Source organism: Triticum aestivum, chromosome 7A (genome assembly GCF_018294505.1).
Source record: "Triticum aestivum cultivar Chinese Spring chromosome 7A, IWGSC CS RefSeq v2.1, whole genome shotgun sequence".
Taxonomy (NCBI): domain Eukaryota; kingdom Viridiplantae; phylum Streptophyta; class Magnoliopsida; order Poales; family Poaceae; genus Triticum; species Triticum aestivum.
The window spans coordinates 638,914,765-638,929,442 of NC_057812.1; the positions used below are offsets into that span (position 1 = coordinate 638,914,765).

The 14,678-nt window shown below is 45.8% G+C and overlaps 2 non-coding genes across 2 annotated transcripts; both read left to right on the plus strand.

Annotated features, from left to right (window-relative positions):
- Positions 1-10,477: 10,477 nt before the first annotated feature.
- LOC123155068 (U2 spliceosomal RNA) lies at positions 10,478-10,674 on the plus strand. Its single transcript, XR_006477198.1, has one exon. It is a non-coding gene; the product is annotated as a U2 spliceosomal RNA (small nuclear RNA).
- Positions 10,675-11,654: 980 nt separating this feature from the next.
- On the plus strand, positions 11,655-11,851 carry LOC123155073 (U2 spliceosomal RNA). The gene has a single exon (XR_006477204.1). It is a non-coding gene; the product is annotated as a U2 spliceosomal RNA (small nuclear RNA).
- Positions 11,852-14,678: the final 2,827 nt, after the last annotated feature.

Below are 14,678 nucleotides of genomic sequence, written 5' to 3' on the forward strand. Positions count from 1 at the left end.
TTCAAGCAAATACCCGAGTTGAGAGATATGAAGTCTCCAACAAGTTCTATAGCTAAAAAATGGAGGAGAATAGCTCAAGCAGTGAGCATGTGCTCAGATTGTCTGGGTACTACAATCGCTTGAATCAAGTAGGAGTTAATCTTCCAGATAAAATAGTGATTGACAGAATTCCCTAGTCACCATCACCAAGTTAGTAGAACTTCGTGATGAACTATAATATGCAAGGGATAAACGGAAACGATCCCCAAGCTCTTCGTAATGCTAAAATCGATGAAGGTAGAAATCAAGAAAAATATCAAGTGTTGATGGTATACAAGACCACTAGTTTCAAGAAAAGGGCAAAGGGAAGAAGGGGAACTTCAAGAAGAACGGCAAGCAAGTTGCTGCTCAAGTGAAGAAGCCCAAGTCTGGTCCTAAGCCTGAGACTAAGTGCTTCTACTACAAAGGGACTGGTCACTGGAAGCGGAACTGCCCCAAGTATTTGGCGGATAAGAAGGATGGCAAAGTAAACAAAGGTATATTTGATATACAGATTATTGATGTGTATTTTACTAGTGTTCGTAGCAACCCCTCGGTATTTGATACTGGTTCAGTTGCTAAGAGTAGTAACTCGAAACGGGAGTTGCAGAATGAACATAGACTAGTTAAGGATGAAGTGACAATGTGTGCTGGAAGTGGTTCCAAGATTGATATGATCATCATCGCACACTCCCTATACTTTTGGGATTAGTGTTGAACCTAAATAAGTGCTATTTGGTGTTTGCGTTGAGCATGAATATGATTTGATCATGTTTATTGCAATACGGTTATTCATTTAAGTAAGAGAATAAATTGTTGTTCTGTTTACATGAATAAAACCTTATATGGTTACACACCCAATGAAAATGGTTCGTTGTATCTCGATCGTAGTGATACACATATTCATAATATTGAAACCAAAAGATGCAAAGTTAATCATGATAGTGCAACTTACTTGTGGCACTGCCATTTAGGTCATATTGGTGTAAAGCGCATGAAGAAACTCCATGCTGATGGGCTTTTGGAATCACTTGATTATGAATCAGTTGATGCTTGCGAACCATGCCTCATGGGCAAGATGACTAAGACTCTGTTCTCCGGAACAATGGAGCGAGCAACAGATTTGTTGGAAATCATACATACTGATGTATGTGGTCCAGTGAATATTGAGGCTCGCGGCAGGTATCATTATTTTCTGATCTTCACAGATGATTTGAGCAGATATGAGTATATCTACTTAATGAAACACAAGTCTGAAACATTTGAAAAGTTCAAAGAATTTTAGAGTGAAGTGGAGAATCATCGTAACAAAAATAAAAGTTTCTACGATATGATCGTAAAAGTAAAATATTTGAGTTACGAGTTTGGCCTTCAGTTAAAAACAATGTGAAATAGTTTCACTACTCACGCCACCTGGAACACCACAGTGTAATGGTGTGTCCGAACGTCATAATTGTACTTTATTAGATATGGTATGATCTATGATGTCTCTTACCGATCTACCACTATCGTTTTGGGGTTATGCATTAGAGACAGCTGCATTCATGTTAAATAGGGCACCATCTAAATCTGTTGAGATGACACGGTATGAACTATGGTTTGGCAAGAAACCTAAGCTGTCGTTTCTTAAAGTTTGAGGTTGCAATGCTTATGTAAAAAAGTTTCAACCTGATAAGCTCAAACCCAAATCGGAGAAGTGCGTCTTCATAGGATACCCAAAAGAAAATGTTGGGTACACCTTCTATCACAGATCCGAAGGAAAGATATTCGTTGCTGAGAATGGATCCTTTCTAGAGAAGTAGTTTCTCTCGAAAGAAGTGAGTGGGAGGATAGTAGAACTTGATGAGGTAACTGTACCTGCTCCCTTATTGGAAAGTAGTTCATCACAGAAATATGTTTCTGTGACTACTACACCAATTAGTGAGGAAGCTAATGATGATGATCATGTCACTTCATATCAAGTTGCTACCGAACCTCATAGGTAAACCAGAGTGAGATCCACACCAGAGTGGTACGGTAATCCTGTTCTGGAGGTCATGTTACTTGACCATGACGAGCCTACGAACTATGAGGGAGCGATGATGAGCCCAGATTCCGCGAAATGGCTTGAGGCCATGAAATCTGAGATGAGATCCATGTATGAGAACAAAGTATGGACTTTAATTGACTTGCCCATTGATCGGCGAGCCATTGAGATTAAATGGATCTTCAAGAGGAAGACAGACGCTGATAGTAGTGTTACTATCTACAAAGCTAGAATTGTCGTAAAAAGGTTTTCGACAAGTTCAAGGTGTTGACTACGATGAGAGTTTCTCACTCATATCTATGCTTAAGTCTGTTCGAATCATGTTAGCAATTGCCGCATTTTATGAAATCTGGTAACTGGATAAACAAAACTGCATTCCTTAATGGATTTATTAAAGAAGAGTTGTATATGATGCAACCAGAAGGTTTTGTCAATCCTAAAGGTACTAACAAAATATGCAAACTCCAGCGATCCATCTATGGACTAGTGCAAGCATCTCGGAGTTGGAATATATGCTTTGATAAGTTGATCAAAGCATATAGTTTTATACAGACTTGCGATGAAGCTTGTATTTACAAGAAAGTGAGTGGGAGCACTACAACATTTCTGATAAGTATATGTGAATGACATATTGTTGATCGGAGATAATGTAGAATTATTCTGCAAAGCATAAAGGAATGTTTGAAAGGAGTTTTTCAAAGAAAGACCTCGGTGAAGCTGCTTACATATTGAGCATCAAGATCTATAGAGATAGATCAATATGCTTGATAAGTTTTTCAATGAGTACATACCTTGACAAGATTTTGAAGTAGTTCAAAATGGAACAGTCAAAGAAGGAGTTCTTGCCTGTGTTACAAGGTGTGAAGTTGAGTAAGACTCAAAACCCGACCACGGCAGAAGATAGAGAGAGAATGAAAGTCATTCCCTATGCCTTAGCCATAGGTTCTATAAAGTATGCCATGCTATGTACCAGACCTATTGTATACCCTGCCCTGAGTTTGGCAAGGGAGTACAATAAGTGATCTAGGAGTAGATCACTAGACATTGGTCAAAATTATCCTTAGTGGAATAAGGATATGTTTCTCGATTATGGAGGTGACAAAAGGTTCGTCGTAAAGGGTTACATCGATGCAAGTTTTGACACTAATCCAGATGACTCAAAGTCTCAATCTGGATACATATTTAAAGTGGGAGCAATTAGCTAGAGTAGCTCCGTGCAGAGCATTATTGACATAGAAATTTTCAAAATACATACGGATCTGAATGTAGCAGACCCGTTGACTAAACTTCCCTCACAAGCAAAACATGATCACACCTTAGTACTCTTTGGGTATTGATCACATAGCGATGTGAACTAGATTATTGACTCTAGTAAACCCTTTGGGTGTTGGTCACATGATGATGTGAACTATGGGTGTTAATCACATGGTGATGTGAACTACTGATGTTAAATCACATGGCGATGTGAACTAGATTATTGACTCTAGTGCAAGTGGGAGACTGAAGGAAATATGCCCTAGAGGCAATAATAAAGTTATTATTTATTTCCTTATATCATGATAAATGTTTATTATTCATGCTAGAATTGTATTAACCGGAAACATAATACATGTGTGAATACATAGACAAACAGCATGTCACTAGTATGCCTCTACTTGACTAGCTCGTTGATCAAAGATGGTTATGTTTCCTAACCATAGACATGAGTTGTCATTTGATTAACGGGATCACATCATTAGGAGAATGATGTGATTGACTTGACCCATTCCGTTAGCATAGCACTTGATCGTTTAGTTTGTTGCTATTGCTTTCTTCATGACTTATACATGTTCCTATGACTATGAGATTATGCAACTCCCGTTTACCGGAGGAACACTTTGTGTGCTACCAAACATCACAACGTAACTGGGTGATTATAAAGGTGCTCTACAGGTGTCTCCGAAGGTACTTGTTGGGTTGGCGTATTTCGAGATTAGGATTTGTCACTCCGATTGTCGGAGAGGTATCTCTGGGCCCACTCGGTAATGCACATCACTATAAGCCTTGCAAGCATTGCAACTAATGAGTTAGTTGCGGGATGATGTGTTACGGAATGAGTAAAGAGACTTGCCGGTAACGAGATTGAACTAGGTATTGAGATACCGATGATCGAATCTCGAGCAAGTAACATACCGATGACAAAGGGAACAACGTATGTTGTTATGCGGTCTGATCGATAAAGATCTTCGTAGAATATGTGGGAGCCAATATGAGCATCCAGGTTCCGCTATCGGTTATTGACCGGAGACGTGTCTCGGTCATGTCTACATTGTTCTCGAACCCGTAGGGTCCGCACGCTTAAGGTTTCGATGACAGTTATATTATGAGTTTATGAGTTTATGAGTTTTGATGTACCGAAGGAGTCCGGAGTCCCGTATGAGATCGGGGACATGATGAGGAGTCTCGAAATGGTCGAGATGTAAACATCGATATATTGGATGACTATATTCGGACATCGGAAAGGTTCCGAGTGATTCGGGTATTTTTCGGAGTAACGGAGAGTTACGGGAATTCGCCACGGAGTATATGGGCCTTATTGGGCTTTAGGGGCAAGAGAGAGGAGAAGTTGGGCGCCCCCCCCCCAAGGCCTAGTCCGAATTGGACTAGGTGGAGGGGCTGCGCCCCCTCCTTCCTTCTCTTCCCTCTTCCCTTGCCTTGACTCCTACTCCTACTACTTGGAAAGGGGGGAATCCTACTCCCGGTGGGAGTAGGACTCCTCCAGGGCGCGCCATAGGGGCCGGCTCTCTCCCCCCTCCTCCACTCCTTTATATACGTGGCCAGGGGGCACCCCATAGACACAACAATTGATCATTGATCTCTTAGCCGTGTGCGGTGCCCCCTTCCAGCATAATCCTCGATAATATTGTAGCGGTGCTTAGGCGAAGCCCTGCGATGGTAGAACATCAAGATCGTCACCACACCGTCGTGCTGACGGAACTCTTCCTCGACACTTTGCTGGATCGAAGTCCGGGGATTGTCATCGAGCTGAACATGTGCTAGAACTCGGAGGTGTCGTGGTTTCGGTGCTTGATCGGTCGGGCCGTGAAGACGTACGACTACATCAACCGCGTTGTGCTAACGCTTCCGCTTTCGGTCTACGAGGGTACGTGGACAATATCTCCCCTCTCATTGCTATGCATCACCATGATCTTGCGTGTGCGTAGGAAATTTTTGAAATTATTGCGTTCCCCAACACACCGCTGAACCACCCCTCCTTACACGGACGCCCCCATCAACATGGATCTTGTGATTACCAAGAGGTGGCTTTTTTGGTTTTGCATGGCCTGGCTGTGGCGCTGATCCGTTCTTGTTTTGGTTCTGCACTGGCTTGTTTATGATCGCCAGGTCTTGCATGTACCATTCGATGAAGCAGTGGGTTGCTTGAGGGCTCTGAAATATTGCTTCATAGATAGCTTTCCTTTGGGCATGCCAAATGGACCAAAGAGTTACTGCCATAGTGATAAATTGGTCATGTGTCAACAATCCCATAACTGTAAAGAGCCAGTTTTTTGCCTTTGGTTCGGTATTCGATGTGATTTTATGTGTAATCTCCTCATCCGCGAGCGCCCAAACACTTCTTGAAGATGTACATTCCAAGAGAGAGGCCGCCACGAATCCTGAACTCCGCATAATCCGCATGTGCTTGAGTCGGCCATATGATGATGTGCTCACACATCATTTGTTGGTAGCGAATGTATCGACAAGCTCCAAAGGAACATACGGATCTTACCAGGGACTGTTGTTTTCCATAGATACTTCCACGTCCCCTCTTCTGCCCTTGTGTGTGATGGGCCAGCTTCTCCATCTAACCACGCCTCTCTTCTCTGTTTTGTCGCCACAAGCATTTTGTAAGGTGACTTTACCGTGAAGGATCCATGCTTTTCGTGATGCCATGACCAGAAGTTAGGTAAGTTGCGCGTGCAGAGTGGAATGCCAAGGATGATCTCTGCATCCATATGCAAAAAAATTGCCTGAACTAGATCTCTATCCCATGACGCCGTGGCAGTAACGATCAGCTCAGATACCATTGTGGGTGGATTCTGAACACGACAACCAAGGGGCCGAAGGAACTCCGCACGAGGAAGCCAATTCTGCTCCCAGATGTGCATGGTTGCACCGTTGCCAATCCGTTTGACAAGACCTTGCTTTAAAGTATCCCTTCCCTCGATCATAGCTCGCCAAACTTGGCTCGGGTACCTTCCTAGTTCCGCTTCAAGGATGTTAGTCGCTGGGTGGTATATACTCTTGAGAACTCGGGCACATAAAGTATCAGGGTGTTGAAGCAGTTGCCATGCTTGCCTGGCGAGCATGGCAAGGTTGAAAAGTTCAAAATCCTTGAATCCTAGACCCCCCATGCCCTTGGGTTGAGTCATGGTCTCCTAGGATACCCAATGAGGCTTTCGTTTGCCCTCTTTACTCCCCCACCAAAATTTTCTAATAAGCATGTTTAGATGTTCACATAGTCCCCTCGGGAGCTTGAAACATGACATTGAAAACACCGGTACCGCTTGTGCCACAGATTTTACCATAACCTCCTTTCCTGCCGTGGACATTGTGTGCTCTATCCAACCTTGCACCTTACTCCAAAGCCGATCTATTAGATACTTGAAAGCACCATTCTTCGAACTGCCAATGTCAGACGGCATTCCTAAGTACTTCTCATTAAGGGTTTCATTTGGCACATGTAAAGTATCCTTTATCTCCTGTCTGATCGAGTCTGGCACTCCTTTGCTGAAATAGATAGATGACTTGTCATAGTTAATACGTTGTCCGGTTGTGTGACAGTAGGTATTCAAAACATGGTACACCTCATTTGCCTCCGTGCTATTTGCCTTGAAGAACAACAGGCTGTCATCTGTGAATAGGAGATGGTTCACCGGAGGCGCCATAGGTGCCACCTGTAAACCATTTAGATTTGATGACTCACTTTTTGATTTGAGGAGGCACGAAAGGCCCTCTGCTTCTATCAAGAATAAGTACGGAGAAATTGGATCCCCTTGTCTGATTCCTCTAGATGGTTCAAATTGTTGTAGTTTCTTGCCGTTGAACATCATTGAGAATTTGACCATGGTTACAAGGCTCATCACTATATCAACCCAACGAGCATTGAAACCCAGCTTCAACATAACTGCCCTCAGATAAGACCATTCCACCCTATCATACGCTTTCATCATGTCAAGCTTGAGGGCGCAAGATTGGTTCTTCTTAGCCTTGTTGCGCTTCATAAAATGCAAGCACTCATAGGCTGTAATAATGTTGTCTGTGATCATTCTCCCTGGCACAAAAGCAGACTGTTCTTCTGATATGATATTAGGTAGGACTATTTTCAATCTGTTAGAAATCACCTTCGAAGCAATTTTGTATAGAACGTTGCACAAGCTAATTGGGCGGAATTGAGACAAGTGTGTAGGATTTTTCACCTTGGGTATGAGGACCAAAATAGTCTCATTGATGCATTCTGCTGACTCAGTGCCCTCCACAATTTTCAGAACCACCTTGGTTACATCATCTCCACATGTTTCCCAATGGTGCTAAAAAAATGAGCCGGAAAGCCATCTGGCCCGGGTGCCTTTGTCGGGAACATTTGAAACAAGGCAGTCTTCACTTATTTATGGCTATACGGAGCATTTAACATGTCATTCATGTTTTGCGTAACTTCGGTTGGTACTGTGTCCAAGACCTGCGCCATATCTTGGACTCCTTCCGATGTGTACAACTGCTGATAAAAGGATGTGGTCAAGCTCTCCATCTCAAGAACATTTTCTGTTGCAACACCATCCTCTTTTAAAAGGGATTTTATCTGATTTTTCCTCCTCCGTCTACTCGCCCGTAAATGAAAAAAGTATGTGTTCTTATCCCCATGCGTTAGCCATTAAATACGTGCACGCTGTCACCAAAGGATTTCCTCTCTGTGAAATAATTCAGTTAATCTCTCAACTATTTTCAATTCCACATGACTAGGACTCGATCTGCCTGGGATCTCCCATAACTCCTGTAGTTGTCACTGGAGCTGTTGGATCTCGCGCCGTACATTGCCAAAATGTGTTCTGTCCCATCTGGCCAAACCAGATGAAAGCGACCGGAGTTTGTCGCTTATGGAACTCACAAAATCTCCCGCTCCAACTGCCCAAGCGGATTGCACCAGCGGCGCCAAGTCGGGGTCCCTTTCCCATGCCAACTCGTATTTAAAGGAGCGCGGGCCCCATTCGCATGCAGCCCCATGCACGTACTGCACGTGAAGTGGAACGTGATCGCTTGTTGCTGCTAGCTTGTGCTCAAGCGTGGCTGTGGGGAAAGCGATGGACCAGGCTGGGTTCACCACGCCTCTATCCAGTCTCACCTTGCTAAACGACCCACCTGCCACCTTCCGTTCAAAGGTCCAGTCTGTTCCAGTGTAACCTATATCAAATAGACCACACGTATCCAGAGCATCCCTAAAAGCATCCATTTGTTCCTGACTTCTATTTCCAACTCCATCATGTTCATGTGCATGGAGCACCTCGTTAAAGTCACCTAAGACTAGCCAGGGTATATTGTTAGAGCCGACAATTCCCCTGAGCATGTCCCAGGTCTTGTATCTTTCGCTCACTTGGGCTTCTCCATAGACGAATGTAACCCTTGTTTTAACATCCATAAGATCGTTAATGACTGCATCAATGTGATACTTAGAGTACCCAATAACATCAAGCTTTATTTCTTCATTCCAAAAAATTCCTAGTCCACCACTTCTTCTAGAACTACTAACAGCAAAACTCTTATCATAACCTAAATAACCATCCATATTTTCGACTCTAGTTCCCTCTATTTGGGTTTCAAGGATACAAAGTACAGAGGGGGCAAACTGCTTCGCTAATTCACGAAGCTCTTTAACTGTCGCAGGTTTGCCAATCTCGCGATAGTTCCAGCACATGAGACTCATTGTGCTAGGCGTGACCCCCCATGGGAGCCCGCCAAACGCGCATCAAGATTTTTGGTCACCACTGTGTTCTTCCCACTGTTCTTGTCAGTTGTGCTCGAGTTTTGCTTGGTTCTCTTCGGCTCTTGTACTGAAGAAGGGCTTGGCAGTATCTGTGGGGGAGGAAGCAACAACGGGTTGTCTGCATTACTGCTAGCATGCGCCAATGTCAAGGATGAATTGGGGTCACTTGCAATAACCCCTCTCTTCCTATTATTGTCTGCATCACTCATGGACACATCAGAAGCAGGGTTGGCTGTGTCTTCCTCGTTGTCATCTTCAACAGAATTCGCCTGAGAAGAGCCCCTACCATGTCCTCTACCAGAACGGCCTCCTCTCCCGACATTACTATCATCTTGTCCTCTTCCCTCCCCTAGGCCTCTTCCTGGTCCTCTGAACCATGATGCTCTGAGATCCTTGAAAACCAATGCCCTCGGTGGGTGAACCCCATCGCCACACTCTTTAAACAGATGTTCGAGATATCCACACACGGGCACCAATCTGGCAGCCATTCGTATTTAACTTTGAATATTACTCTCTGGAGGACGTCTTTCTTCTTGATCACAAGTGAGACTGCATTCTTGAGAGGTTTTGTCACATCAATCCTTACTCGAACCTTGGCGAAATTCCCTTTGAAGTCCTGGGATTTTGGTTCAACAAAGATGAATTCTCCTACCGTAGCTGACAGTGCTTTGATCTTGGGGTAGAAGCCATCCGGAAGATCGTGGATCTGTATCCAGATATCGATATTATTAAGCTCGATTGACGATGGCTTTGTGAATCCATCGTAATGAGCTAGAACTACAATTTTTCCTTTCAAGGTCCATGGTTTGTCCTCCATCACCCGTTCCCAGTCACCCAAACACCCAAATTGCATAGTGTACAAGTTTTCCTCAAGCGGCCTGATCTTTACCTCCTTTGCCAAGTCCCAAGCAGCTCTCATGTTCCTATAGAACCAGTACTGGCTGTATGTTTTCTCTGTGTGAACCCTAGCAATGGCCATCAAGCTTGTTGCCTCCGCCGGAAGCTCCTCATCTTCGATCACGACATCCTCAAGATCGCCTTCCTTCAAGCCAAGTTCTTCCATCATTGCCTCCAGATCGGAAGCGGTCGTGCCCGATCCTGAAGCATCATCATCCATCGATCTCTTGCTCGAGGTGTCTTTTCCGCGAGCGGTAGTACACACTTGGATTGGATGGGAACAGCAAAAGGAGCGGGCCTCGGCCAGGCGCTAATCAGGCCGGTAACACACATGCCTTGGCAGAAAGCCCTCCTTTGTTTAGGCCCACGCAGGAGGCTGGCTCAGTCTTCCTGCACCGTCCACACTCGGCACCGCAGGTGCGAGGGACGAGCAGCTCGTTTAGTTCACCTCGCTCAGCGATGAGGGGACGGGAGGGCGAGGAGGATAGAAATAGAGGGGCAGAGCAGCAATTCAACTCATACCTTTCTCGGCCTTTTGACTAAGATCAAGTGTAGTATCTGTTCTTATCAGTTTAATATTTGATATGTGGGCCATGTGCCCATAACGATATTAAATTTATTTTTTATGAGGGTGAGCCCATCACAGTAGCTTGTTATTGGGGTCCACATGCGTCGCCTGGGTGTTGCACTACTGCCTTAGCCTGACGCACCACAATCAAATCAAGTTCAAATTTTTATCGTCTTCAACTGATTTTGAAACTAGATTTGTTTGTCAGGCGAACCAATTGTTTATCTCAGCATGATGTATGTTGTGCAAACAGATTCATTGGCATTGGCACGGTCTGCACTACTAGCTTTGTGGTAGCCTTGTAGCACCTTTGGTCCATCGTAGGGCGTAGTTGCTGCCACCAAAGCCCATCTGTCGGTCGCCAACAACAGAAAAGCAATTGCATGCTATATAAATTCCCGGTATCAAACATGCAACCATTTTTTCTTGTGAGTATCTTCATGTGATTTGGTTCTGAACTCGAAACATAACTCGAGAGATTGAAAGTGTTTCAGGACAAGCAGAGTGGAGCAATGGTAAGACATATTCGTGGCTACGATTTCATTATCATCACAAAATTACACGAAGGATCATGTGCTTACGGGTTGTGAACCAGTTGAGAGGGTCCGATCTGCAGAACTCACACAAAGGGAGAAAGCCGGAAGAGAGGAAATTCTCTATGAGGGGAGAATGTGTGAGTAAGGGAGGAAGGGAAGTGAATGGGCACCGATCGGCAGCAGTGGTTGGTCTGGCGGCAAATGGTGCCCGGCCATTGCAGCGCTAGCACGTACTCCTGGTTGACCCGGCCTGCCATTGCTTCCTCACCGTCACCGGCGACGCCAGCACCGCGCCGGGGAACGACATGGCGAGGCAGAGGAAGCAGAGCACCACTTGGATTTCCTTTTTTGAGACAAGAGGAGCGGGCCTCGACCAGGCGCTGATCAGGCCGGTAATACAGGCCTCGGCAAAAAGGCCTCCTTTGTTTAGGCCCACGCAAGGGGCTGGCTCGCTCGATGGCATAGCACCATCCGCATTACGCACCACAGGCGCGAGGGGCGAACAACTCGTTTAGTAACACCTCACTTGGCAAGGAGGGGACGACCAGGCGAGGAGGGTACAAACAAAGGGGCATGGCAGCAGTTCAACTCATATCTTTCTCGGTCTTTTCGCTAAGATCAAGTGTAGTATCTATTGTTATCAGTTTAATATCTGATATGTGGGGTACATCCTCACAATGATATTAAATTTATTTTTTATAAAGGTGGGTCCATCATAGTAGCTTACTGCTGGGGTCCACACGTGTTGCTTGGGCGTTGCACTGCTGCCCTGGCCCGGTGCACCCCAACCAAATCAAGTTAAAAATTTATTATATCTTACAGAATCAAGCTAATTTTTTATTATATCTTTCATTGCTTTGAAACTCAATCTGTATAGTACATGTGTACGTGCACAGCAATGTTCAATTTATGAATACAACTTTTCCAAAAGAAAGAAACAATCACATGGCTATAGAAAAGTCTAACAAATCAACTAGTATTCTATTTTGTTTGCATAAAAAGTTGTTGTGGCAGTTACCTGCGAAAACAAAGGCGGGTGCTAGGCGTAAGTCGGCTGATAGTTCGCAGTTATAAGCCGCCTTGATAACCGTCCGATCGTGTACACCGTAGCCGGTTGCTTGCTGTCCCGCGAACGTACTTCCCCTCAACCCACTCTCTTCGCTCCAACAGAGAAAAAACCCATGCAACGCCCACTCGCGCTCCAAGCACACCAACTAGCACAACGGTAGTGGCTGCGACGCCGTCGTCGGAGTCGACGCCGCCGGAGCTGCGGTGCAGCGGCCGTTGATGCCGCCAGAGCTGCGATGCAGTGGCCACGACGCCGCCGGAGCTGCGATGCAGTGGCCGTCGGAGACGACAGTGCTGGAGCTGCGATGCAGCGGCCGTCGAAGTCGACGCCCCAGAGCTATGATGCAGCGGCCGCCGGAGTCGACAGTGCCGGAGCTGCGATGCAGCGGCCGTCGAAGTCGACGCCCCAGAGCTATGATGCAGCGGCCGCCGGAGTTGCAATGCAGCGGCCACGACACCGCCGGAGCTGCGATGCAGCGACCGTCGGAGTCGACGCCGCCGAAGCTGCAGCCATCCGGGTTGCAATGCAGCAGTGCGTCGGAGTCGACACCGCCGGAGCTGCGCCCGTCGGAGTTGCAATGCAGCGGTGCGTCGGAGTCAACGCCACCGAAGCTCCGCCGCCCGGCGAGATCCACGGCCAGCCGGCACCGGCTTACAGCACGGTGACCCCTTCAGCAGCAGCGTCGCTCGTTCTACTTGCTGTGGTGCGGCAACCGGCAACCGGTAGTCAACGCCGACTTGCAGCACCCGCCCCCTGACGACCAGCCTGCACCAGCGTCACTCGTCGGCCTGCAGCTGCATGGCGCCGCCAAGCAGCAACGCTGCATCGACGTAAACACACATGTGAGAGCAAGAGCGCGAGGAAAAGCAGCACGACGCGGGGAGGCTTTCCGGCGAGATGGTGCGGATGTGAAGCTGCACGTATCGATCTGAGGAGCAGAGGAGAGGATGAGGTTTGCGAAGGAATGGAGGGCTTCCGGATAGGATATGGGTGAACCAGGGCACGAGGGCACGAGGCACAGGGACACGTGGCCAACAAACGAGGCGGCTGATGTGCGGGGTGCAATCAGTCGGTTGATTTAGATAGTTTCCCAAAACAAAAGATTGTTCTCACAGTTATCCTAATTTTACCTATCACTTCTACAGCGGGTGGTTCTGACGCAACGTGATAAAATTATGCTTAGTGATGCATAGCGTAAACGGGAATTATCTTATAGTCACATTTGTTTTGGAGTAATTATTTTATGGTTGCAAAACTTGCAAGAAAACGTACACACTAAACTATTTTTGAGTTCCCTAAAAATAATCTTTGTGAGTCTCAAATAGTTGTACTGTGCTATACTTTAATCACAAGGTGACTTAACTAATGTACTACCAACTCTACTAATTCTCTACAAATATGCTAGTATATTCCACACAAACGGGCCACATAAATCCAGTGTTGCCTTGGGCACACGTGGAAAGCCTCGCCACACACACCATCCTCCGCTACTCTCCGTCCGACCACCCTCGCACAAAGTTTGTAGCAGCTGCACACTGTTGAGGTTGTGAAGCACCACGTCCTAGAATAAACAATTCAAGAGGAGGGGTCTAGATTTCTATAGAATGAAAGTGCAGTTGCACAGTGAATACTGTAGAGGCGAATCCCTTCACCTTGGACCATAGGATTGATGTCATCAACGGCTGAAATTGCATATTAGACTTAGGATTTTTAAAAAAAAACTGGTACATTATATAGTAATAAAATATACCTAGTATAGATTTGGGATGAAGCAATGGGTTTGCAAAGAAGGTGTGTTAACTTGTTCCTACAAACTCTCTGCGTATGTTGTGCAGATAGATTCGTTGGCACTACTAGCTTCACACACGTGTCATGAGTCATGTTTTTTTCTTTCTTGAATACGCACGAGAGTGCATATTATACATTTATAGAATGAGGGAAGAGAGACTCCCAAAATATCCACTTGGTTTATAATATTTACACACCCACTTCACCATACATTGTATAGGATTACTTGCGACCTGTCCACCCGCTACCTAACTCCTCAAACCCTCTGTCTTCATTCTTGAACATGCCGGCCTTTGCCCAGAGCTTTCCTTTTTCACGAAGTTGTTCCTTGACCCTTGGCAGAGAAAGTGGCGCCCCATTGAAAATGATGTCATTGTGATGCTTCCAAATCGTCCATATGACAAGGAGACACTTTGCCCGAGTGGCTTTCCGGTGCCGCGGATCATGATCCCGCCTTAAGCACCAAGCACTCAACGTTTCATCTTGTAGTGGCTTCAACTCGTGCTGTTTTGTCATCTTTCTAACTCATGTCAGACTTGTCTTGCAAAGACACAACTTAGCAAGGGGTGCTGTATTGACTCCTCATGCTGCTCATAGAAGGGACAGGAGTCCTGATGCGGTAGGCCTCTTCTGGCCAAACGATTCGAAGTCCAGCATCTATTTTGGATCGCGAGTCAAAGGAAAAGGCGACATTGGAGTGGCGCTTTTGACTTCCAGATGAACACGGCCGTTGGTGACACTTCTAGGCCCATGAACAT